Raw genomic sequence first — 26,337 nt, 5'->3', positions numbered from 1 at the left:
TCAAACCAAAAGTCAATAGTTAAATTGTTTACTCAGATTGAAGTCTGCCACTTACTACACTGATGACTCAGGATGCTGTAGTTCAGGAGCACAAAATGTGCAGGCAAACTGTGGTTGCTTTCTACATGGCAGTGAAAAAAACATTTGGTTCTCCTGGTCTCATTTTCCACAGCTGTAACATGAAGGGTCAGAAGCAGGGTCTGAACTCAGATAATTTCCTAAATCAGAAAGTTATTTCTTTTCCCCAACGGATAATGGCCAAAGGATATGAACAGGCAATTTTATTATGAAAAAACCCCCAAAACTATGGATAGTCATATTAAAACTGCTCTAAATCATTATTAATTAAGGAAATCCAAATGAAAACGACTTTGAGACATCCTCTTATACCTCTCAGATTTGATATAATGATAGCTGCCCTTCACCTGGGGAATGACCAAGCAAGTTGTGTTATATTATTATGATGGAATATTACTGGTATAAGGAATGATGAGCTGCTCGATTTTAAGAAAAAAAAATAAAAACCATGGAAAGACTTGCATGAAAAAATGAAAAGTGCAATGAGCCAAGAGAATAATGTACCTAGTAATAGAAAAATTGTCCTAAGAACAACTTTAATGACTAATTCATCCTGAGTACCATAAATGCTCAAATAAACTACAAAAGCCCTCTAAAGGAAGCTGCCGTCCATCTCCAGAGAAAGAACTGACAAATAGAAACATGTATAGTAGGGTTTTGTGTGTGTGTGTGTGTGATTGTAGCCTCACTTGGTTGGGTTGGGGTAGGGAGAGAGGGAGAACAAACTAAAATGTACCATAGACAACAACAACAACAAAATAAACTTAGAAGCATGAACAGAAAAGCTGGATATCTTTTTTTTAATGTGTAGCATTTATTACATTGTTGTCTGGAATGGAAATTTATGGCTTTGCACTGAATTGTCTATCTTGTTGTGAACATGGAAATGTTCTTTCCCCCTGTTTTATATTTAAGTTTAAATTTAAGAAAGAAAATAAAAAAGAAAACTATTCTTTATTCATTGTTCCATACTCTTACTTCATGACGCTTCAATATAGATTAATATGTCAGATAATTTCAATTAACTAAACCAATCAATGAAAAAAAAAATAAGTGCCTACTGTTTGCCAGGCCCTGTGCTAAATACTGGGGTTATAAAGCAAGGCAATAAATATCCCTGCCCTCAGAGAGCCCACATCCTAAAGAGAAACCCTGTAAATGATTAGGAACATTCCAGAGAGATAAAAAAGCAGAAGGGCACCACGGCGGATGAGGCAGTGATTCTGGGGAACTGGGGGGCAGGAAGGGGTTCCTGCAGAAAGTGGTTTTTGAGCTGGTAAACAAAAAATATAGACCAATAATTGAATGAAGAAAAAGAACATTAAAAGCTGGGGGAGTGAAAAGGGTCTGGAAAAAGGAGCTGGCACCTGAACTAAGGCTTGGGAGAATCCAATGCTTCTAAGAACCAGTCGGGGCAAATGTAAGGGAAGGAGATGGGAAACCCCCAAGGTGAGTGGATTGTGAAAAGAAATCGTGTAAAATAAATCAGAAAAAGGAACCTGTTGGTAGATTGTTGATCTTGTTATCTGGGAAGTGAGGGAAACTGAAGACTTTTGAGAAGGGAAGTAAAGTTGGGATCTGTATTATTAACATTCATTTGACAGTTCTGTGGAGGATGGATTGCAGAGGGAAAGTTCATTTAGGAAGTTGTTGCAATAGTCTAAGTGGGGGATGATGGATACCTGAATTGGGTCCTTAGGAAGGCTCCTGTGGAGAAGCTCTTCACGATTATTTTAACTCACTCTTCCTAAGAAAAGATCCAAAGTCAATGTCTTTCCTCTTCCCCATAAACACTTGTTGGTCAACATACGTTAAAAGGACACAGGAGAGGCCCAAGAAAGAACAACGGCCCTAAATGTAGAGTCCCTGTTACTGGGTATGTTCTGGCCCAGGTGTGGCTGATTTTTCTGGAGCTGAAACAAGAGACAGATCAGTAAGGACGCAGCCATGAGCAGGGAGGCTCTTAGTGCCCTGCTTGGGAGCTGGCCCCTCCAGCTGACAGCAGTGCGTTTGGCTGGGTCAGGAAGGAACCTCTGGTTCTGTTCTAGTGTCACCATCCTCTGGAGGTTGGCTGTGAAAAGTGGAGAGAAGGCCTTGGGTGAGGAGACATCTTCCTTCCAGGAGAGAATATCAAGTCCTGGACCAGTGACCATGATCAAGGAGGATACAGGACAGAATGTAGAATGGAAGCCCACCTGAGACCCTCTGAGGAGTTACCTGGGGAGCCTCCCTTGGAGTGTGTGTGTGTGGGTGTGTGTGTGTGTGATAGACACAGAGACAGAGAGACAAAGAGAAAAAGGACAGATAGAGACAGAATCAGAGAGAGAGAGACAGACAGACAGAGAGACAGAGAGAGAGGAAAGAGAAAAGAGAGACAGAGAGGAGAGGGTGTGGGGAGGGTGAAGAGAAGGTATTGAACTGTTAGCTTTACTAATGATTTGACCAATTAGTTCTCTAGTATTAGTCAGGTGATAAATACATCTTGTCAGAAAGTTCGGAGTTTCAATCTTAGTCATTTGTTAATTTTGTGATCATTGTGCAAGTCATTTTCCTTCTTTCAAACCCAGTTTCCTTATCTGCAAAAGAATTATTACTGGTTTGTTGGAAATATGGGGGAAAGTCAGGAGTCACCTGAGCCAGCCTGCCCACCTTAGGGCTGATGCATATCGAATGATCCAGGTAGATAAATCGGGATATTCTCATCAGCAAGTTGGCTTTCAGAGAGTCAGTTGCTCAGCCCCACTACCTGTCATTTAGCTATACTAGAATGTAGAGCCCTGGCTATACTCACGGCTGAAGGATATCCCCACCCTGATGAAAGGGCAATTTGTTGCTGGTTTTCATAAACTTAACTAGGATCCCACCAGTCTTTTATAACATTCTTTCTTTGGGAAAATGTCCTCTGAATTGTGGGAGAAATGAACTTTTGTTCCTGGTAATTTAATACTTTAATGATTCACTGTGGTGTTGGTGGGGATATTCCCTTCCCTGATTTACACCAACATTCTTCCTTAACAGTCATACTGACTTTCTGGATAGATGTTCCCAGAACTACACACTCTTGACTTCTAGGCATTTTCTCTGGCTAGACCCCAAGCCTAGGATACCCTTTCTCCTTACTTCCCAGAATTCCTTTAAATCCCAATTAAAATCTCCCTTCTACAGGAGCCCTTCTCTATCCCCGCCTGATTTCAGTGCTTTTATCTAATTGTTTTCTCCTGTATATAGCTTACATTGTATGTATTTGTTTGCATGTTGCCTCCCCCACTAGATTATAAACTCCTGGAAAGCAGGAACTTTTTTTGCCTCTTTTTGTATCCCTAGTGCTTAGTACAGTATCTGGCCCAGAAGGTTTAATAAATATTTATTAAGTCATTAATAGATTAATATGGAAGATAATTATTTAAGGGTCACAACAAAAGCAAAACATGTCCTCCCAAGCCAGCCAGGTGATGAGCTCTGTTTATTTGGCAAGATTTGTCCTGAGAAAACAATTCTGTGTAATCCTTTTCTAAGCCTATAGCAGAAGAAGCACTCCATCTTGAAAGGACCTAATAGAACTGGTCTCACTAAGTCGTGTAATGCCCAAGACCATAGCCATGCCCCAGTGAGCCACTGAAGGGGGAATATTGGGGCAGGTCTGGAGCCCAATCCGGTTGGAATTGAGTGACATCTTTGTAGACTCAAGTGCAAGAGAATGCAAGCTCCTTGGGGGTAGAGACAGGATCAGTTTTGTCTCTGCATCTCATAAATTGCCAGGCAGACTTTCCAAATGCTTATTGAGTGAATGGATGCTCCCATGTAAGTTTAAGTTCTGGTATCTTTATTTAAAACCAGTCAGAAAAACGAGCTCTCCAGCTTTCCCCTGTCAGTCTCTAGTGAGCTCCACCAGGACAGTGAAGAACAAAGCCTTCTGGAGCCCTGTATCCCTAGGAATCACAGATATTCACTTCAGACCATCTGCCTGTGGCTATGAATGATCATCATCATATTATCTGTGGAACTGCTGTCAGAACAGAGAGATACCACACTGCTATTCTGAATTAGAGAAAAGACTGGGATTTTTTCTCTCCCAGGGCAGGTGTCTCTGTGTGAGATGAGGGCGACTGGAGAGAGACTGGTTCTTACTCCATTGGGATTGATGGGGAAGATGGGCCTGGGAGAATTACACCTTCAGTGAAATCCTTTGGGTGGCTGAGATAAGAATCAATGCAGGAAGCATCTCCTCCACCCCCAGGATGTCCTGGGACAAAATACCATCACCCCATGTTAGTTCAGAGGCTATATGAAAATGAAGAGAATTAAAAATGGAAGGAGAGGAAGAAGTATAAAATTAGGAACTAGTATCAATTCACCTACTTTGTTCTAATCACCCAATCAACCTAATATGTCCCAGATGCTCTGCTAAGCCCGGGGGATAGGAAAAAAAATAGGGAAGAGAGAGTCCCTGATCTCCAGGAGTCTAATATCGAATAAAGGAGATGACATGTAAACAAATACATACAAAGCAAGCTTTGTATGGGGAAAATAGTATATAACTAACAAAAGAAAAGGATCAGACTGAGAAGAGTTGGAAAAGGCTTCCTGCAGAAGAGAGAATGTTCATTGGTACTTAAAGGAAATCAGGGAAGTTGGAAGCTGGAATTGAGGAAGGAGAGCATTGTAGGCTGGAAGATAGCCAAAAAAATATTCCCAGAGATAAAAAAAAAAATTAAGCATTTTGTTTCTGAAATAGGGGAGAGATCAATATTCCTAAATCAGAGAGTACATGTTGGGGAGCAAGGAGTAAGAAAACTGTAAAGAAGGGAGAGAGACAGGTCTCTGCCAAACAAATAATTCTGGATTTGTTCTGGAGGGGAAAGGAACTCGCTGGACTTTACTGAGTAAAGAGCGGGAGTGAGATGATGAAACCAGTTTATATCCTTAAGAAAAATTGGTAGTGGCTGATTTTAGTGAAAATTTAATGGCTGAATCCAGGATGGACTGGAGTGGGGGTGAGATATCAGACAGGAGGAGGCTGTTGCAATAGTTCAGGTTTGAGGTGATGAGGGTCTGCACTAGAGTGGGAGCCGTGTCAGAGGAGAGAAGGGGGAATATTTGAGAGATGTTACAAATTGGTCTTTTCTAAGCAGTGAGTGTGTGTGTGTGTGTGTGTGTGTGTGAGTGTGAGTATGAGTGCATGTGTGTGAATGTGTGGTTGTGTGTGTATGGGTGTGTGTGAGTGTGATTGTGTGTAAGTGTGTGTGTGTGATTGTAATTATGTGTAAGTGTGTGTATGTGTGTGAGTGTGTGAGTGTGTATAAGTGTGTGTGTGTGAGTATGAGTGTGTGAGTGTGTGTGTGTGTGTGTGTGTGTGTGTGTGTGTGAGTGTGTGTGTGAAGGAAGAGACAGTGCATTATGAGATTAGAGTTCTGGTGAAAACCAAAGCAATCCACTCAAGAACTCTTGGAGAAGGAGCTAAAGATAGGAGGCCTGAGAATGAGGATATTACAGTTTTCCCCCAAAAAACCCCAGGATGGGGGCTGAGGGAGGCTGGTGCTGGTGTTTGGAATATAGATCCTGGCAGAATGAAGCAGGAAGAGAGGGATGAGTGAGAAAGGCATCTTGGGCAATAAGCTGATGGCCAAAGGAGGGGGAAAATGTTGCAAGCCACCCGTGGCACAGCTGGGAACGTGTTCAAGCTCTTATTTAATTAGCTCCAGAGTCACTGAAAGTAGCTTAATGCTAAAAATCAAATACTCTTATGTACAAGACAGAATGCCCTCCTGCTTCCCAAGCCACTGAGACTTAAGTCATGGCAAGGCCGCCCGTCTTGAATCACCGGCAATTAGAATTATCACTGTTTACCTCATTTAGAGTGAAAAATCAGAGCAGCTCCAAAGGCGGAGGAGGAAGAAAGGGAGAGGAGTAGATCAGCGAGAGGACTGCAGAGGCTGGAGAGAATGGTAATGAGCGTCTGGAGTCACTGAATCACTTGGACTCCATGGACTCCCAACCGGATTGTACCAAAGGAGGTTAACTTAATGAGAAGATCTGTCCCTGGTGCCCACGGCCTCGGAGCAGATTGGAGCTTGTTTGAATAGAGCCCATCAGGATGCAAGGGTGCAAAGCTGCTCTCCTGCCAAGCGTCCCCAGAAGCCTCCCATCTAATGCATTCAAAGCACATCACCTAAATCCTGCTTAAAGGGGGGCCGGCGTTAATCCCTCTGGGACCTCGCGTCCTTATAGAGCCACTTAGCAAGTTAATGTAATGTAAGCGTAGGGGCGAACGGCTGCAGGAGGAGCCCTGCCCCAGACATCTGGGCATTAGGGGCCCAGGCAAGCAAGAAATCCAGAAATATCAGTTTGAGCTTCTCTGCCCCCTCAAGGGAGACTCACGGGACACACAAGATATAAATAATGGGTCCAAAATGTCACACTGACAAGTGCAGACGTCGGTGCATATTATTAGCTTCAGTGTCACCTTCATCGTCACCATCATCATCATCATCTTCATCATCATCAGTCTCAGCCTTCCATCAGGACAAGAAACAGTAAAGTTAGGGAGGTTTTTTCTGTACATTATTAGAGCAAATGGGGGAGGTGGAAAAAGGAAGCCCCGAAGCTAAGTCCCAGAAGTAGGACAAGACTAGCTGTGGAACACCCGGGCTCTGGGCAGCCTCAGATCACTCATTTGTAAAATGGGGATAATGTTAGAATTCAAGCAAGTTTGTGAAAGGGAGACAAAAACTAAAAAGAAAACAAAACAAAACAAAGCCTATGAAAGGTGGTGTAGACTTTAAAGCACCAGCTAAATGCTAGCTATTTTTGTCTTCTTCTTTGAGTCTCTCTTTGGGTCTCTTTCTTGTGTTTGCCTTTGTCTCTGTTGTTCTCTGTCTGTCTGTCTGTTTTTTCTTTGTCTCTCTCTCTCTGTCTCATACTGTCTCACTCTGTCTTTGTCTGTCTCTGCCTCTCTGTTTATCTGTTCTATTTTTTTCTGTTTTTCTATCTGTCTCTGTCTCTCTGCCTCTCTCCATTTCTTTCTCTCTCTCTCTCTCTCTCTCTCTCTCTCTCTCTCTCTCTCTCTCTCTCTCTCTCTCTCTCTCTTTCCCTCTCTCTCATTCATATGCATGCAAACACATACCCTGTGAGGAAGGAGCTATTTTTCTCTCCAATTACCAGTTGGAGAAATTGAGGCAGCATTCCATAGTGGTTAGCACAGTTGCCTGAGAGAGTCCTGTCTCCTATAAATCATGTATTCCCAGAGAAGTCCCGCAGCCTTTCTCTGCCCAATTTCCTTTTTCATAAAATGAGAAGACTCAGCTATGGCCTTTAAGGGTCTCTCCAACTCTCATTCTATCGGTTGAGCATGAATATTGGTGAGCTTCTTGGAAAAGGAGGGAGAAGGACCAGGGAGACAGAGAGATAGAGAGCTAGAGAAGTGAAAGACAGAGACAGAGACAAAGAGAGACAGAGAAGAAGAGAAAGACAGAGAGACAGAGACAAAGAAGAAGAGAAAAAGACAGTCAGACAAGCAATGGACTATGGCAGAACATATCACATCCTGAGAAATACCATTGAATAACCTTAAATTTTAGACTTTGATTGGCCCTTCAGGAGTCTAGCTTTCAAGGCATCAAAGTCAGCTTCATTCTATGAGACCAGAATGGCACAAGAATGATGAAGGACCTTGGGCTTGTGACATACGTGGACTGGAATTGAGCATATTTAGTCATGGGAAATAGCTTATGGAAAGAAGGATAGATACAATATGGCAGAAGAGTCAGGCTTATTCTGATTGGCCCTGGGAGACAGAATCACAGGCAATGGGGGGAATTACAAAGGGACAAATCGATCCTCGATGTCAGGAAGGGAAAAGTAGAATCGTTTGTCTTAGATTAGGAGCAGAAAACTGGGGAAATAATTTTGCATCCAAGTGTTCTGATAAAGGCCGCATTTCTAAAATATATAGAGAATTGACTCAAATTTATAAAAGATAAAAGTCAAAGGATATGAAAAGGCAATTTTCAGATGAAGAAATTGAAACCATTTCTAGTCATATGAAAAAATGCACTAAATCCTCTATTGATCAGAAAAATGCAAATTAAGACAACTGAGATACCCCTGTGTGGTGAATGTTGGAGGGGATGTGGGAAAACAGGGACACCAATGCATTGCTGATGGAGTTGTGAACTGATTCAACCATTCTGGAGGGTAGTTTGGAACTTTACCCAAGGGGCTATGAAACTGCGCAGACCCTTTGACCCAGCAGTGTTTCTACTGAGCTTATATCCCAAAGAAATCTTAAAAGAAGGAAACGGATCCACATTTGCAAAAATGCTTGTGGCAGCCCTTTTTGTAATGGCAAGAAACTGGAAACTGAGTGGCTGCCCATCAGCTGGAGAATGGCTGAATGACTTATGGTATGTGAATGTTAGGGAATATTATTGTTCTGTAAGAGATGATCAGCAGGAGGATTTCAGAAAGGCCTGGACAGACTTATATGAACTGATGCTGAGGGAAGTGAGTAGAACCAAGAAAACACTGTACAAGGCAACAAGATTAAATGATGATCAGTTCTGATGGATGTGGCTTTTTTCAACAATGAGATGGTTCAGGCCAGTTCTAATGATCTTGTGATGGAGAGAGCCATCTGCTCCCAGAGAGAGATGAGGACTGACTGTGGATCACAACATAATATTTTCACCTTTTTTGTTGTTTGTTTGCATTTTGTTTTCTTTCTTATTTTTTTTCCTTTTCAATCTGAGTTTTCTTGTACAGCATGATAAATATGGAAATTCATATAGAAGAATTGCACATGTTTAACATATATTGAATTACTTGCTCTCTAGGGAAAGGGGAAGGGGGAAGGGAGGGAAAAATATGGAACACAAGGTTTTGCAAGAGTGAACATTGAACTATGTATGTGTTTTGAAAATAAAAAGCTATTACTTTTATAAGAATTGTTTGCCTTTTTTATTTACAAGATATATGCATAGGTAATTTTTCAGCATTGACAGTTGCAAATCCTTTTCTTCCAACTTTTCTCCTCCTTCCTCCCACCCCCTCCCCGAGATGGCAGGTTGACCAATACATGTTAAATATGTTAAAGTATAAATTAAATACAATACACGTATACATGACCAAACCTTTATTTTGCTGTACAAAAAGAATCGAACTCTGAAATAGTGTACAATTGGCCTGTGAAGGAAATCCAAAATGCAGGTGGATAAAAACAGAGGGATTGGGAATTCAATGTAATGGTTCTTAGTCATCTCCCAGAGTTCTTTCACTGGGTATAGCTGGTTTAGTTCATTACTGCTCTATTGGAACTGATTTGGTTCATCTCATTGGTGGAGAGGGCCACATCCATCAGAATTGATCATCATACAGTTTTGTTGTTGAAGTATATAATGATCTCTTGGTCCTGCTCATGTCCCTCAGCATCAGTTCCTGTAAGTCTCTCCAGGCCTTTCTGAAATCATCCTACTGGTCATTTGTTACAGAACAATAATATTCCATAACATTCATATACCACAATTTACCCAACCATCCTCCCATGGATGGGCATGCACTCAGTTTCCAATTTCTGGCCACTACAAAGTGGGCTGCCAAAAACATTTGTGCACATACAGGTCCCTTTCCCTCCTTTAAAATCTCTTTGGGATATAAGCCCATTAGTAACACTGCTCGGTCAAAGGGGATGCACAGTTTGATAACTTTTTTAGTTCCAGATTGCTCTCCAGAATGGCTGGATGTAGAATTGTTTGTCTTAAGAAACTGTAGATTCTCTTGCTCCTTTGGAACTCTTCAAGTAGAGGTTGGACAACTATTTGTAGCTATGCAGTAATGGAGATTCCCTCGGTGTATTGGTTCAACTACATGACCCTTTCCAGGTCTCAGATTCTGGAAGACTAGATTATCTAGTTCAAGACTGAGAAATTTGGAGTCAAAATATCTGGGTTCAGCTGCTATCTCTCCCCTTTAAAAGTTATGTGAGCTTGAGCAAGTAACTTCAGTTTGGCAGACCCCACTTTCCTTTTTTGTCCAATGAAGGACTGGAGTAACTGGATCCTTGAAATTCTAGGCTTCCATGAAGGTTTTACAAGTTGATCTATTTGTATTCATTAACTCTATGCAAGGTGTTTCTCTAATATCAGTTTTTTTTTCAAATAGTCATTTTTAAGCTGACTCCACTGAAGTGACCGTGAGTTCAGACAAGTTCTGCTAGACCCTGCCAAGCTGGAAAGACTTTTCTGCTGCCAAAATGGGAACATCGGTCTTTAAACTCCAGATCTGCAGGCTCTCTGTTGCCTGGGAGTCTCGGGTCTTCAGAGAACCATAGAGTTAGGGGGCTGGAAGGAGCCAGAGGCCATTTAATCCAATTCATAAACCAATCAGAAACACTCCCCACTATAATATCTCTGATAATTGATAGCCCAGACTCTAAGGAGCTCCAAGAAGGAAAAAACTCAGGCAAGCCAGGACTCCATGGAGGTATATTCTGGTTTGACCCCAGTGATTCTCCCCAATGGCTTGATGACATACTACATTTGGAGAGGTTGGGATTTTTGCTGGAGGGTGCCGCGCTACCAGTGAGACCTTGGATCTCTAAGGTAGTAAAGCTCTGAGAGAGAAGTTACTTAAAACAACTCAGGTGAGATTTCAGTATTACTGTTGGGAGAATGATGGAATCCCGCCAGCCCTTAAACATACCGGATAAAGAGTTGGCTCCTGCCTACACCTACTCCGAAGGCTGACTAGCCCAAAGTCTGGGACATTGGTCCTTCTGGGTATTTTTCTAACAGTCTCCCCACAGAGGAAGATAAAACCCCCAAACTGTCTCACTGAGCAGTTATTATGGTTTTCCCATCTGCCCCACCATTCCCAAAATGTCAGGATGAACCTCTCCCACCTCGATTGCCCATCTGGCTTTTGTTTTTTTCTCCAGCACAACAGATGAAATCCCCCACTAAAAATTCCTATTTTAGAGCCCTGGGCCACAGTACAGAACCTGGTCTGCCTTCCTGAAACCTTTGCCTCTGATAGAATAAGCAGAGATCTAGGCCTGTCTGGGTCTTCAACTTAACAGTTCTGATTAGAACTCTGGGAAAAAACCAAAGAGCAACATTCGGGAGTCTTGGGTTTGAATCTAGCCCAGAAACTCACCAGCAGTGTGTCCATGAATAATTTGCTCTTCTTTATCTAGCAAATGGGAAGGGTTAAGCTTATGCCACTTTCCCCAGAGGGTTATTATAAAGCAACCTTTGGCAGTCTTGATCACCACACACTTGTGAAGTTTTTATATAACACACACTCACTCACACATACACACACACAGATACACTCACACACACACTCACACACAGACACACTCACACATATACACAAACTCATACATTCCACAGGCTCATTTTGCGAGAGAAATTGTGTGAAAATAATGAGCTTTCCCAACCATCACTATCTTCTTCATCACAGCCATCATTAAACACCTACAAACTGCCATGTTCTGAACTCATGATTCCACCAGGATTTGGTAACTTGGAGGATAAAATTCTGCGGACCTCTCAGTTGCCCAATTCAATGGCCTTTTCTCTGTCTCTTTGACCTCTGCCAGCTCTGACAATCCTGACCATTCTCTTTCTTTATCCTCTTCTGGTCAAATCTTCAGGATATTCCTCTCTTCTGGTTCTCCTCCTCCGATTAGAACACTCCATCTGCCTCCTTTTCTGGATCATCATCCAATTCTAACTATAGATGACCCATAAGGGTCTGTCCTCCTTCTGTACTACTTCACTTGGTGATCTCATCAACTTCCATTGATTGAATTACCCTCTTTATGCTGATAATTTTCAAATTGGCTCCTCCTGACCTAAGTTCTTCACAGGCCTCCAGCCTAGGAGGCCCAACTTCCTTTCAGATTATCTCAAAACAGATGTTCAGCAAACTTACACTCAATGTGTCAAAAATGGAACTAATTATGTCTTCCCCTAACTCCTCCCCTGCCCCACTTTCCTGTTACTATTGAGGGTGCTTTACTTGCTCTAAGAAACATAGTTTGATGTAACAATGCTAATATTTAGCACAAAATTAGCACAATAGCACAATTACTCTTACCTCCCAACCCTGATAATTAATGCTTATTATTTGTAACAACCCTTTACTTAATGACAAGTATGAATTTGATACTAAAAGAATCCATGATTTTTTAATACAATGCAATTATTCCTCCTCTGATATAGATCTCAATCAATCTTTACTTTAACTCAATGGTTTTTATGAGATCTCTGGATCTGCCCTTCCATAAAACTCAGCCACCTCTTAGGAAGATTATTCAGGTCTGCTTGTAGTTTTTATGAGATCTCTGTATCTTCCCTTTAATAAAACTCAGCCTCCTCTTAGGAAGACTATCCAGGTCTGCTCCAGTTTATAGACATTATTTGGTCTTACTTTGGTGCATTTGTAGTTTCTCCCTTGGGTGAATGAATGCAAGCTACTTAAGGGTAAGGAACTACTATGGTTCCATCTTTTTACTCCCAATACTAAACTCAGTCTCTGTCAATAATAGGTATGCATTATGCATTTTCTCACTGATTCATTGGGTGGGATTTAAAAACTGATTTTTAATTCAGTTTAATCAACTTACTCTCTCACTGTTCCTTCCTCTTGCAAAGTTACTCGAGTAACCTCAGAGCACTTGTAATTCAATTCTTCTTATGATTTGAACCTCCACTCTTGTCTTTTGACATGGACCTCCACATTTGTAAAATCCCCCCAACCCAAATTCTGGAGAAATTAGTTTAACCTAAAGATTGCTGAGAAATTATGGTACATCTCTCCAATCTCTCTTCCTTTCCATAGGCTACACCCCTGTATTCTGTGCCATCTAGTTGCCAAAGTAAAACCTCTTCCAAATTAAAAATTCTGGGATTCATTAAAGTGATATTTCTAGAAAATCAATTAATGATCCTTTGCTTTATCTTTAGATGTCAAACCTCTTTTCATTTGGAATGATATTTGGTACTGTAAAATGTAAGCTGCTCATGGGCAAGGCGAATTTTTCCTTTGCCTATTTCTCCAGTGTTTGGTACAGGACTTGTCACACTATAGGACCTCAAAAATGTTGGTTGAATTTATTTCAATTCATCCAAGTTGGTGAATTATTTTGATTTTTAATGAATCATCTATATTCCCTCAGCAAGCCTAGAAAGAGACAGAGAGACACAAAGAAAGAGACAGAGACAGAAAGAGGCACACACAGACATACAGAGAATGCACACAGAGAGACAGAGATAGAGAGACAAGACAGATAGAAATAGAGACACACAGAGAAAAGAAGAGGGAGAGAAGAAAGAAGAAAGAAGAAGAAGAGGAGGAGAAGAAGAAGAATCAGGAGCAGAAGCAAAAGAAGCAGAAGGAGAAAGAGAAGGAGAAGGAGAAGGAGGAGGAAAAGGAAGAGGAGAAGAAAAAAAGAAGAAGAAGAAGAAGAAGAAGAGGAAGAAGAAGAAGAAGAAGAAGAAGAAGAAGAAGAAGAAGAAGAAGAAGAAGAAGAAGAAGAAGAAGAAGAAGAAGAAGAAGAAGAAGAAGAAGAAGAAGAAGAAGAAGAAGAAGAAGAAAGTTAAGGTCATGTCTTTGTTCTGGGGATTTTCATGAGTAAGGTCAGTTTTTAGTGACTGATAAATAGAACTTCTGAAGAAAGAAAAAAATGCAATTTATTGGCATGAGCGATGAGAAGGGGAACAGAGGGAGAGAGAAGGAAATTGTAAGAATGGGGGAAAAAAAGAGAAAATGGTAGAACCAGAAAGGAGTAGAGAGGGAAAGCTGAAAAATGAGGCAGAAAAAAGCATGGTCCAGGGTATAGAAGGAAAGAAAGAAATGGACAGAATTGGATGACAGGAGGAGGAATTAAGTAAAAACCTTAATGTCTTTGTGAGTGATTTGAGGGCTTGGGTCTTCAGTTTGAATACAGCAGCACCAGTAGCCAGGTTTTGGACCAGAGGCAACTTTCCCAAGATGGACGGTCATATTGATGTCCACTCTAAGGTGTCCTTATGTCTTTCTTTCTCCAGGCTCTAACGGAGGCTCATATACTGAAATGTTCTTGAAAGTGCTGGCTTTCCTGGCTTCTCTCCTTCCATAGAACTAAAAGGCAACTAATTACCCAGAAGAAAGGGAAGATGATTTTGAGGGGAATCATCTACTGAAAGCTGGAAGAACCCTAAGAACTCATCTAACTCAACTCTTGCATTTCACCACTGAGGAAACTGAGGCTCCACAAGTTTGACCCATAACTCACTGAAGACACTATGTAGCACAACCTCATGTCACACTTGAGGAAACTGAGGCAAACAGAGGTTCCACAAATTCTTCATGGTCACCAGCTGGGACCAGCATGGTCACCAAGGCTACATTTAAAGACAGGTCTCCCTGACTTTTGCATTCTGTCCACCGGTTTATCCCATTAGCTGCTGCTGACCCTAATTCTCTCTGTGCTTAGCCAAGGTCATGCAAGGAGAAACTGGTAGAAACAGCTTTTCAACGTTCCATGAGACTGGACTTAGTGGATTCACTTCCTCCGACTAGTCCTTCAGAGAAACTAAGAGCCAGTTGTCTTATTACAAGAGCTGAGGGGAAGAGGGAGGGCTGGTGGTTAGAAATATCTTGGGTCCAGCAGCTGCTCTGAAAGTCAATTAGCCAGTTAAAAATACTTTTCCTTCTAAGCTTTTTTGGGCTTGTTTCCACTTTTATGTGGAGCAAAAACTTCTGAAGGATTGTCAGGGGGTCAAGGTCACCTCCCGTTTGAGCTCTGCTACATCTCGGGAGGCCACGGATGCCTAAGCCAGCCTCATCTGGCTCACGAAGCAGGAAGCTGGGGCATGTGGGGGATTCCTCAAGCTGGACACCTCAGGATGCTCTCAGAATAATTGCTCTTACCTTGTCCTTTTTACTGGAGGTCAATAAATGAAGAGACGAGGCGAGAGAAAAAGGATGCAATTAGCATCAGCTGATTGACAGTTGCCATGTGGATAGCCAGATGCTGAACAAAAGGAGCTGCCCACCCATCATGAACTCCTTGGGATCAGATTGTCATTTACCTCTCTTGGCAACCTTCCTACTTAGCACAGTGCCTGACATACGGTAGATGTTCACTAGGTCTTTATTGATTGATTTCCACAGTCCAGCTTGGATATTACCAGTGGTAAAAGGAGCATTGGATGAGATCATCCAGCCACTTTCTTTGTTTGGGAGATTAAATACAAGTTGAGTACAGTTGAGGGCCAAGAAGTCAAATGATTCTGGGGAGAATAAGTTAACCTTGGATTTATAATGTGTTCCCTTTGAGGTCTCAGGAGCTACCCAAATCAGATGTGCTGCAGAGAAAATACATGTCTCTGAGATTAGCCTGATCAGAACATCCTGGTATGGCAACATGTTCTAAGCTACCGGAGGCTTCCTTCAAGAGAGAAATCAGGAATAGCAATAACAGTAGCCTCAGAATACAGATCTCGGCCTCCAGATCTGGTTCTGCCTCTAACTGTATGGTCCAGGCCAAGCCATTCACTGAGCTGAACCTACTTCTACATTGTTTTAAATTCCCCAGTTCCATATAAATGGTAAACCGCTATAATTAATAAATCAGCAAACATTTCCTGTCTTCTGGGGCAGAAAGAAAGAAAGAAGAATAGAAAAGAAGAAGGAGAGTGGGTAGTAAAGTTCTGGACATAGAGTCGGAACATCCAACTTCTGTGTAAGGCGTTTTCTAGACACATGACCCAGCCAAGTGACTGAATCTCAGCATCCTCAGCCATAAAATCAAATATAGAATGAACTGAAGCACACACTCCCATTCAAAGCTGAGCAAGATCTATGGGTCTTATGATTCCTTCATGGTCTCAGTGGAGAGGTTGAGACCGAGGCTTATGGATAAGCTGAGACCCTTTCTCAGGGAGACGGTGGTATGGCCAGGAAGCTTTCAGACTGGTTGGTACATTGAATGTGATGATACAAAGCAAAACAACACCAAAAACTGCTGTTAGCTACTCGCTAATGTATTTAGTTATCACAGAGGAAAGATTTTAAAAGGGAAAAAAAACAACACTTTCTGAAATTCTTGAAGACAATTATAATCTTTCTTTTTAAAAGATGAGAATAAAAAGCCTAGAGTGAAGGAAACAGGGAATTATAAGGGAGAAAGGAAAAAGATGATTTGAGCTTTGAGATAATCTTCAAATCATTTGAAGGACAATTATTGTTAGTGTCCAAGACAATCAACATTAGAAGAAAAGAAAAGATGAACCTGATCCACGATATGGGAATTATCTCAGGACAAGATGGTGTTCAGGGACTCAAAGGGATGAGGGCTCTTGCAGACTTGAAAAACTAGTAACAAAGTAAAGGATCAGATAAAATGCGATGGTGTGACTTTTCTTCCTGACTGTGAATTCTGCATGGTCCCCTGCCCCTCGAACTCTCTGGTCTCCTATCTAGGGGTAAATCTGACTATTTCCTTAGACTTACTTACTTGGCCAACTGGAAGAGTAGGCTAGATAGACTGGAATAGAAGTAATTGCTTCTAGCTACAGTCACAGAAAACTGAAATGGTTCATTTTTTAGAATGTTATTGAAGTAGACATCTGGACTTGGAAGGGTCTTTAGAAAGCATCGAGCCAAACTCATTAATTTTGTAGATGAGACAGAAACAACTTTTCCAAATTCCCCCAACAAGTAGATGGAGGAACTGAGCTTTGAGTCTAAGAACACGACTTTGATTTCAGTGTTTTTTTGGCCATATCCCACCACCTCTCAGTGGTTTGAGGTGCTTGAGATATTTGGTAAAACTCCAACACCCTAATGCTTCAGGTAAGTCCAAAGCCCTAGGGATGGGAGTCATGGGTCTGAATATCATGGGCTCCAAACACCTTCATTTGGATACATCATTTAAGTGACTTAATAGTTTTGTTTTACTAGCTATCCATGCAGTTCCACCTATAGGTGTGTGCTATAGGCATCAAAGTAATGGAACGATATTTGACCATTTGGGTTTGTCCTGTCTGATCTCTTCTGCCCACATTTCTAAATAAATGACTTATTCTGGTCACAAAATCAGGAAAAGTTTTTTCTGGAGTGAAGGAAGAAGGGAGTTATAAAGGAGAAGAGAAAAATAAGATTTGAGTTTTGAGATAATCTTCAAATCCCTTGAAGGACAATTATTAGTGTCCAAGACCATCAGGTTACTAAGAGACAAGATTTGAATCCAGGTCTTTAAATCTAGCTCTCTATCTACATCATCCTGCCTTGCTATTTGCATATGTATATTTATACCCAATATGCATATACATATTCACATAGAGAAATGTATTTATACAGGCATGTATACGTTATATACACAAATATATATCCATCTGTATGGAGATAGTGAAATCTGGCTAGACAGGCAAGGAGACTTGATTTTAAATCTCACTTATTCATCTTATCGCGACATGCAAATTAAATGGAACAGACTAAAATAATGAATTTATTGACATATAATACACTTTACAAATTTCTACAACTTCCAAATGCTTGTAATTTAGTAGAGCCTCTTTTTATTGCAATTTGTTTTTACAAAAATTTAGCACTGAATCCTAAAGATCTGATTCACATTTCAAAGTATTTTTTTTTTTTTATCATGAAACTATATTTGAATCACTTGGGACCTAAATATACTTTTAGTAGTCCATTTTCCCAAGTCAAGCCTTGAGTGTAGCCCATAGATTCTGGGGAGATTTTATATCAGCAAAGCTTCAGAAAATTTAGTATTTTCAATTTTAGCTACTGGATAAATTTCTGAACTTTTCATAGCATGAACGGTACAAGGTCATACTCTATCATTGTCTGGGAATTTCCAAAAATCCAGAATACTTTTACTTTTCAGAGTATCGAGATATTTCCCATAAAGTTTATTGTCTTAATGCAATGCAACGTTCTAGCTACACAAAGTAAACATAAAATTAAATGCCCAGCAACATATTTGGATGGGGGATTTACAACCTGATAAAAAATAGTGATATCTAAATAGGCTCACCTGATCTTCATCTGACAACAGCCGTGGTACAAACTTGAACTTTTTTAAAGGAAATTTCATCAATAGAAATGACTTTTATGCTTGCTTCAATATTCTAGTTTTTGGCGTTCCTGTTTTTGTAATATATACACATATATATGTGTGTGTGTGTGTGTGTATTTTCCCTTCATAGTAAAGATTAGTAGCCTGAAGCAGGGACATGGCAGACGGGGTTCAAGATGGAGTCAGGGTACAATCTGGAGAATAACAAAGACATGACTCCCTAGGCCTCCTCCTTAAAATGGAGGTTCTGGGATGTTCTGTGCATCAGTGGGAGAGGCTACAGAGTTCTGGATACTTTCAGTGTGAGTCTTGGGAGGACAGAACTGTCAGCTTGAATAAAATCAGGAGTGCAGTCCCATGGATTCTTGGGTTAGGTAATACAGACAGACCGGGAGCTGAATCCAGAATTACTGGATTTTTAAAAATCAATTAATGAAATAAAGCAAACATTTCCATAACAGCATAATAAAAAAAATTACACATAAAACTGCAAATTTATTGTTTACAACTAGCTATTCTTTCAAATATATTAAAAAGTTGTTATGTAAATTTCTTTTACCTCTTTTTTCTTCCCACTGCCAACCCTAGAGTTGGCTCTCATTAAGACGCAAATGGGTATACACACACACACACACACATACACACACACACAATGTACACATTATATATTACATATATATTTCTATTTATCAATTATTTTGCTGGATAAAGATAGTGTCTTTCTTCTTACTTTTCAGAAAACTTGTGTATTTATAAGAGAAAAAATAATTTATTTACTCAAAATCATTCTTAAAAACAGCATTTCTGTCATGGTATATAATGTTTTCCTAGTTCTCCTCTTTGTGCTCTTTGGTATTGCATGCAAGTCTTTCCATTTTTTCTAAGATCATTAGAAAACTTAAGATCATTAAGTTGAAATTATAAAGACCTTTAATTGACCCCAGGCTTTCCATAATAGCAAAGACACATCTATTGTTTTTTTCATCTTAACATTTTATTGATGTTGACATAGGGTACCTAGACCAAGAACACCATTGCTTCTGAAGAACTAAAGATGAGTATCTTACAATTAAAATGGCACATCACATAGTGGGAGGCTGCAACACATGATTGATAGGAAGAACAGAAAGTGAGCAAAAACTATACTATCAATAAATTGTACAGTAGTGAGGGGAGACGGCTGGAGACGTGGTGAGAGCGAGACCCTAAGGTCATAAGTAGAGACTGGTCATACTATTCCATTTGGTACCTAGTGGCGTCAAGATCAAGGAAGAAGAGGAAGCTCACAGAAGGTAGCCTTAGTGGAGACCTTTGTATGGATGGAGACCATGAATGGGATAGCAAAAGAAAGGCAGGGAAAGATGGGCTGTGATCTGCATCATTGAAAGGAATTCCTCTAGCAAGACTCTGGATCCATTTGAGGTTCAGATCTGTAGATACAAAGATAAATAGATACATAGATATAGAGATAGTTAGATACATAGATAGAACATAGATGTTTAGATACATATATAAAGATACAGTTAGATGAATGGATAGAAATGGATAGATAGATAATTAGATTAGATGGGATGGATACATATATAGAGAAAGATAGATTGATGAAGAGATGGATAGATAAATAACTGGATAAATAGAAAAAAGATATAATTAGATATATAGAGATGGATTTTATATATATGTAAATATATATAAATACATCTAATCTCTCTATCTCTATATAGAGAGATACAATCAGATGGGTAGATGGAGATAGATTTTATATATATATAAATATATATAATCCATCTAATCTCTCTTTATCTATCTCTATATGTATAGAGATAGATATAGAGACATACACTTAGATATGTGTGTGTATGTGTGTGTGTGTGTGTGTGTGTGTGTGTATGTGCGTGTGTGTGTGTTATGGAGAGATAGGGATAGATTAGAAACCTCCATCTATCTGTTTTTTTTTTTTTGTTGTTGTTGTTGTTTGTGTGTGCTGTGTACATATATGATCACACGGGTACAGACGTTGTACATATTGACTCACTGTCCTTGGTTTTAATTTATAGTTAGTTATCTAGAAACTCGGGTTAGTGGCTCTTGAATTTAAATTGTTTCTAAACAAGCTTGAGTTTGACATAAGTGTAGTTAATAGCATAATCTTAGAGTCGAATGGGACCTCAGAGGCCAGCAAGTCCATCCCATATCTGAATAGTGAATGAACGAGTCAATCAACAAGCACATTTATGGTTTTCTTGAGGAATTATCACCTGACTCTATGTAACGATCTCCTGTGATGTGTGACCCATTGCCTATTGAGATAGCGTATTCCAATTTTATGGCTCTCGTTTTTTAGAATATTTTCCTTTTACTCTATTTGTGTCAATGAGCCATCTCTAGTGTGGGGAGAGGGAAGAAAAAAAGAGGTAAAATAAATTTACATGACAACTTAGTAATATATTTGAAAGAATAACTAGTTGTAAACAATAGATTTGCAGTTTTATGAGCAATCATTTTTATTATCCTGTTATGGAAGTGTTTGTTTTATTCCATTAATTGATTTTTATTAGAGAATCTGCGCTCATCATTCCTGATTTTGTCAATAAGCTTGAAGCAGGTTGAGTTTAGTCCTTGTTCAGTACAACAGCCTCCAAATAGCGAGAGCTCTGATAGCCTTTCCCCTTGGGTGCCTCTTCTGCAGGCCAGTTGATGCTCACAAGCTTTGGGGAGTCTCCTCTCTATTTCAGTCACCTTCCCACACAACGGCTCCAGTTGGTGAATGGTTTTCCTGAGACGCGGCATCTAGGCCTGGATGCAGTATGTCCCTTGATGAGGGCGGCATCCCAAACCCTAGAAAACGAGAACTCCGTCTCTCTGGGCACTATGGTTCTCTAATATAACCCACAACAACTTTAGCTTACTAGACCGTCCCCTCTCATGCTGGGAGAACACCAGTGTGGTGTGTGATTCCACCACCTAGTGGGCAAAATGTGACATTCTGAAACTGTTCCCTATTAGTTTTATTCTGCATTTAACTAGTGGTTTGGATTGATAAGGAATTCTGATGAAATATGATTAAACTCTCTTTGGACATCCAATGAGAGGCAAATTTCCAGTTGAGGAAAAATCTGAAAATAATGATTATTGTGAGTGGAATGGGCTTTGGTGGACTTCCTAAGAGTCTCTTCAAACAGAGATTGGAGTATAACTATTTGTCCTTGTTGAGATCTCTGCTGGACCTCCGAGGTCCTGACTGTTGGAAAGCCTGGCATTCTGTGGCAATCCCAGAGAATGTGGACTTCTGGAACCTCAACATCTTTCTCAGAGTTAATTGTTGTTTGGTTAGACTTCTCTCCCCTGTAGACTTGACTTTTTGCCTCCAAATGTTCAGTTTCATATTTATTTAAATTGTATTTCACCTTATAACCTGTTAAGATCTTTTTGGATGCTGGCTTTGTGGGGGATGGACAGTGTGATATGGTCTAAAGTCCCAAGATCTGGATTTAAATCTCAGGTCTGGCAATAACTGTGTAGGTGATCTAGAGTCAAAGGATCTAGATCCTTTGTCTTAAGATCTATGAGTCCACATAAAACTTATATGGCCATAAATAGTGTCCAGATGCAGTCTGAGGTAGATGTGGGTAATTATTATCTGAGGTCTGACCCATTTCTGAGGAAAGGGGAAGAGTCCAGGTAGGTGCCTATACTACAACCAGCATGCTGGCTAGGAGCACAGCAGGAAAGCCCAAGGAGAGCCCTGAGTGTGAGAGATACTGACCTAGCATTATGTCTATGTCCCCAAAGCAGTTAACATTTCTATTCTACCAAGAAGTCCAGCTCAGAATAAAAGCCACTTTCTTGGTCACTAATCCTTACCTTACCCTCACCGGCTCAATTTCTACCAGAAATTTGCCAACCACTAAATACCACATATACTAAAATAATACAAAAAAAACTTCTACAAATAGCGAATAACTATTAAGACCCATTCATCCAAGCAAAAGAGCAAAGGGAAATTGGACACGTTCTCCGGGTGGGAATACCCCAGAAAATATATAAGAGTCCATAAACACTTTTCTGAGAGTGAGATGAGATCTCAATTTAAATCAAAATAGAGATCTGGATCTGAGCCCAAGGGAAATTCTCCTCAAGAGACAGGCAGAAATCCAGGATTTGCTGGCCTTTTGGCTACTTCTATGTGTCTGTTGTTCCCAAATTATTGTTTTTTCTCTTTCCTGGACTCCATTTCCAACCTTCCACATGTTTCTTCCCCAAAACTCTCTCATCAAGTCAGTTCCTTACACTAATACCCAATGTCACACTCATCATTCTCTCCAACAGTCCACAAAATAACATGCAGAAGCAGACAAAAAGTCCAATGTTCAGGTGGAAAACCGTATTACACCGGTAAAATGAAGGGTTTGGACTGCATGAACTTTGAGTTCCCTATCAGTACTTGATCTTTGATCCTTTGATCCGGAGGTTCTGTCGATGACAACAAAATAAGCATTTAGTGCGTTCATCTAATTTATTATTGGAAAAAATGTCAAACTGAAAGGGGTCAAGGGTAACTGTACATTTAAAACATTTTTGAGACCATGGGGATAAAGATGGTATAGTTGAGGAATCTGTTGATAAGGAGTATGATGAAGTGATCATGGGTCAATGTTTTAGGTAGGAACAAAAGAAAGAGAAGGAAAATCAGAGACAGAGAAACAGAGACACACACACACACAGAGAGAGAGAGAGAGAGAGAGAGAGAGAGAGAGAAAGAGAGAGAGGAGACAGAAAGAGAAAGAGACAGAGAGACAGACAGACAGTCAGAGAAATCTTCATAATTCCTAGAGGAAATTGTTTCTTCCAAGGACTCACTCACTGTTTACTATGATATCCATTTCTTCAGCTAGATACAGTAGATAAACATCCTTGATTATATTCCAAATTCCAACTTTCCAGTCCTGTCCTCTAAATCCAAATTAATTCCTCTGTCATAGCTCAAAAGAAATTCAGAGGGAAAAATGCACATCCTGTACTCCATTTGTTCTGACATCCATAAATGGTAAGTTTATAATATTCATTTTTATCCCGCTAATCTCTTCAGAACATTCAGGCTGGAGTTGTCATGAATTAGAGCAGGTCACCTGCAGCTTGACCTTTAAAGCACTTGGTAATGGATTGCATGCTCAGCTGTCAGATGCTGGCTCTTCACTATTGTCTTCACTAAAACATGGTCCTGAGGCAGGAGTCAGGGGCTCTCTCTCCCAGTTCCCCATTTTTCCATATACCTGGGTACCATCTAAGAGCAATATGGGATGATGTCGCAACTGAATTTGATGGAGTAGCGACACCTTTCTGTAGAGAAGAAAAATTGGGGGAGAGGAGCAGAAATGGGGGTAGTGGGGGGGGAGTAGATTGCATTTGAATAAATTCAGAAGAACCAGCAAAAGATGCAATTGGGAGACTTCAAGGTTTGTTTGCCAGGTTTGCAAAAGGAGTTCATAGCAACAACCTAAGAGTTCATCTAATTTTATGTTTACAAGTGCCAACAAATTTCTACATAATAACCCAACTGTGCTCATCCCCCCAAAAAAAAAAAATCACCCAAACAAAGCAAAACAAAATAAAGAAAAAACAACACAAACAACAACAACAACAACAGGCAGTTGTAGGTTTGGTCCTAAGAGCAGTTTTGCTGCTCCCAGAGTCCTGCTGGTAACTCTGTGGTTGACTTTCCTCCTAACCCCTTAGTTCATGAACCCCTTCCAGTGAGCTTCTCCATAATAATCTGCCAGTAGATGCAGTTAGTTCTTTAGTAAAGGCATTCTCTCAAAAGGAATAACAAAAATAATGTTTACAAACATTTCTCCCCAAGTAAGCCGCACACTCTCCTATAAATACAGATATGTGGAAAAGAATAAAGTACAATAATTGCACACATGTAAGGAATATTCTTGGTCAAAAGTTCTCAGAACTCCAGAACTGTAATATTCCTGTGTTGTTTTATTCTCTGGATGGTTTTCTTGAAGTTCACGGCATGCTGTACTGTTGGTGATAGAAAATCCATACCCTTCTTCAATCACGTTGGCTTCCCACATTACATGATTTATTTGGAAGTCTTGGAAAATGAATGACTTGAGACGAAGATAAGAATATGGCCCATGCTCTAGAGGCAAATTTCTAATTTTTGTTTGCTAGTCCACGGAAATGGAATTATTTAATCCTTAGATTTTCCGAGTGTATGGAATGATGATTTTGAATCTGAAAGTGATCTTTATTACATGAATTTCAATGTCTATATTTTCACCCCTTTGCAATTTTATGCTTTTGCTCGTGTTTCACTAGGTTACACTACTATACCTCCTCAAGAGATAAAAAGTGCTCCCTGAAAAATTGCTTGGTATAAGTCATATTTCTGAAAGAGTAACAAACATCATTTTACCCAGGTTACATAGTCAGCCCAGCTTTAATACAAAGTTCAATATTCCAAAAGAATAATATTCATTTTTATCCCGCTAATGTCTTCAGAATATTCAGGCTAGAGGTGTCATGAATTAGAACATCATAACACAAATGCATCACACATAATAATTTGATATTTAGGTCGATTCATTTATACCAGTACTATATATGTCTTACCAAGATCTCATTAGATTGTAAACTTCTTGAGAATCTTTTACCTTTCTTTGTGACCCTAAAACTTGACATATAGTAGGCATTTAATGAATGCTTATTGGTTGCTAATTGACTGACTTTATTACACTTGTAATCGAGTATTTAGTATGTCAGCAACAGCTAGATGATTAAAGGAGCTGTGTAGGTGGCCTTGTGGATGGAACCCTGGATGTGGAATCAGAAATACTTGGGTCACCATACTGCTTCAGATTTTTAATTAGGGTGTGCTGTTGGGCAAATTGTTTCAACTCTCACCATACTGGTTTCTTCATCTATCAAGTGTGTCTGATAATTGCACCTACTACATAAAAATATGAGGAAAAACAAATAGAGTATTTGGTTTGGAAGCACTTTGCAAAAGATTAAGTTTTAGCATACTTAACATGTATTGGTCTACCTGCCATCTAGGAGAGGGGTTGGGGGTAAAAGGGGAAAAGTTGGAACAGAAGATTTTGCAAAGGTCAGTGGTGAAAAATTACCCATGCAAATGTTCTGTAAATAAAAAGCTATAAAATTAAAAAAAAAAAGTATAAAGGATCATGGATAATGGCAATGAAGAAAAAATGTATCTGGATGATGACTTTTTAATTTACTCTGTAGATTGGGACCTGTCCTTTTTTATTTATGCAGTGGTAGAGGGAGAGAAGACGTATGTTTTATTTTGCTTCTGTAGGTTATGTGAGCCTACATAGGTCTATGTCTGGCTCCCTGAGAGGGAGACAAGACTCTGTAGATTCTCCTCACTTTACCCTTCTTGGGTATATTTATACACAATACACACATGTATACATACATATACATACACATGCATACATATATATTCACATCCACGCCCATACCCATACATATATCTATATACATACATACACATACCTATAGTACAGTACCAAAATACACACAAACACATACACATTTACATAATGTAGACATGCATCTAAAACAATATTATTTGGCTTACATACAAAGCAGATTTCTCTCTTGATTGAATCTTTAAGTTTGACTTTGTCTAAAATCAGTGATTGATAGCCTTATTTTTTTCTAACAAATTCTACTCCTGATCTTTGTCATAGTGTCTGTGTATATTTCTTATTTCCAATTCCTCTACTTTAATTCTACTTCTTAACTTACCTGCTTAACTTCCCCCCCCCCCTTTTGGATCTCTCTCATCTTCTCCCCCAACCTTCCCTCCCTGTTTATCTCATTTCCATTAATCTTATCCTACTTATCCTTACTCCCTTATCCTACTCCCTTTAAACATTTAATATACTAGACCTTATTCTAAGCCACTTTTTCCCTCCATTTTTCTACCTATTCCATTAAACTACACACCATAAATCAGCACATCCTTCTATACCCCATCTTATTCTATTCCCTCCCCACTCAGTTTTAATAGATTTTGTAGGGCATTATACCCTTCCTGATATGTGTGTGTGTGTGTGTGTGTGTGTGTGTGTGTGTGTGTATTATTTCATATTTAACTTATTCTGTATGTGAGTGGGTTTTCAGAACTACCA

This window comes from Sarcophilus harrisii, chromosome 3 (assembly GCF_902635505.1).
Source record: "Sarcophilus harrisii chromosome 3, mSarHar1.11, whole genome shotgun sequence".
NCBI classification, from domain to species: Eukaryota; Metazoa; Chordata; class Mammalia; order Dasyuromorphia; family Dasyuridae; genus Sarcophilus; species Sarcophilus harrisii.
Note: the sequence above shows the minus strand (reverse complement) of the source record.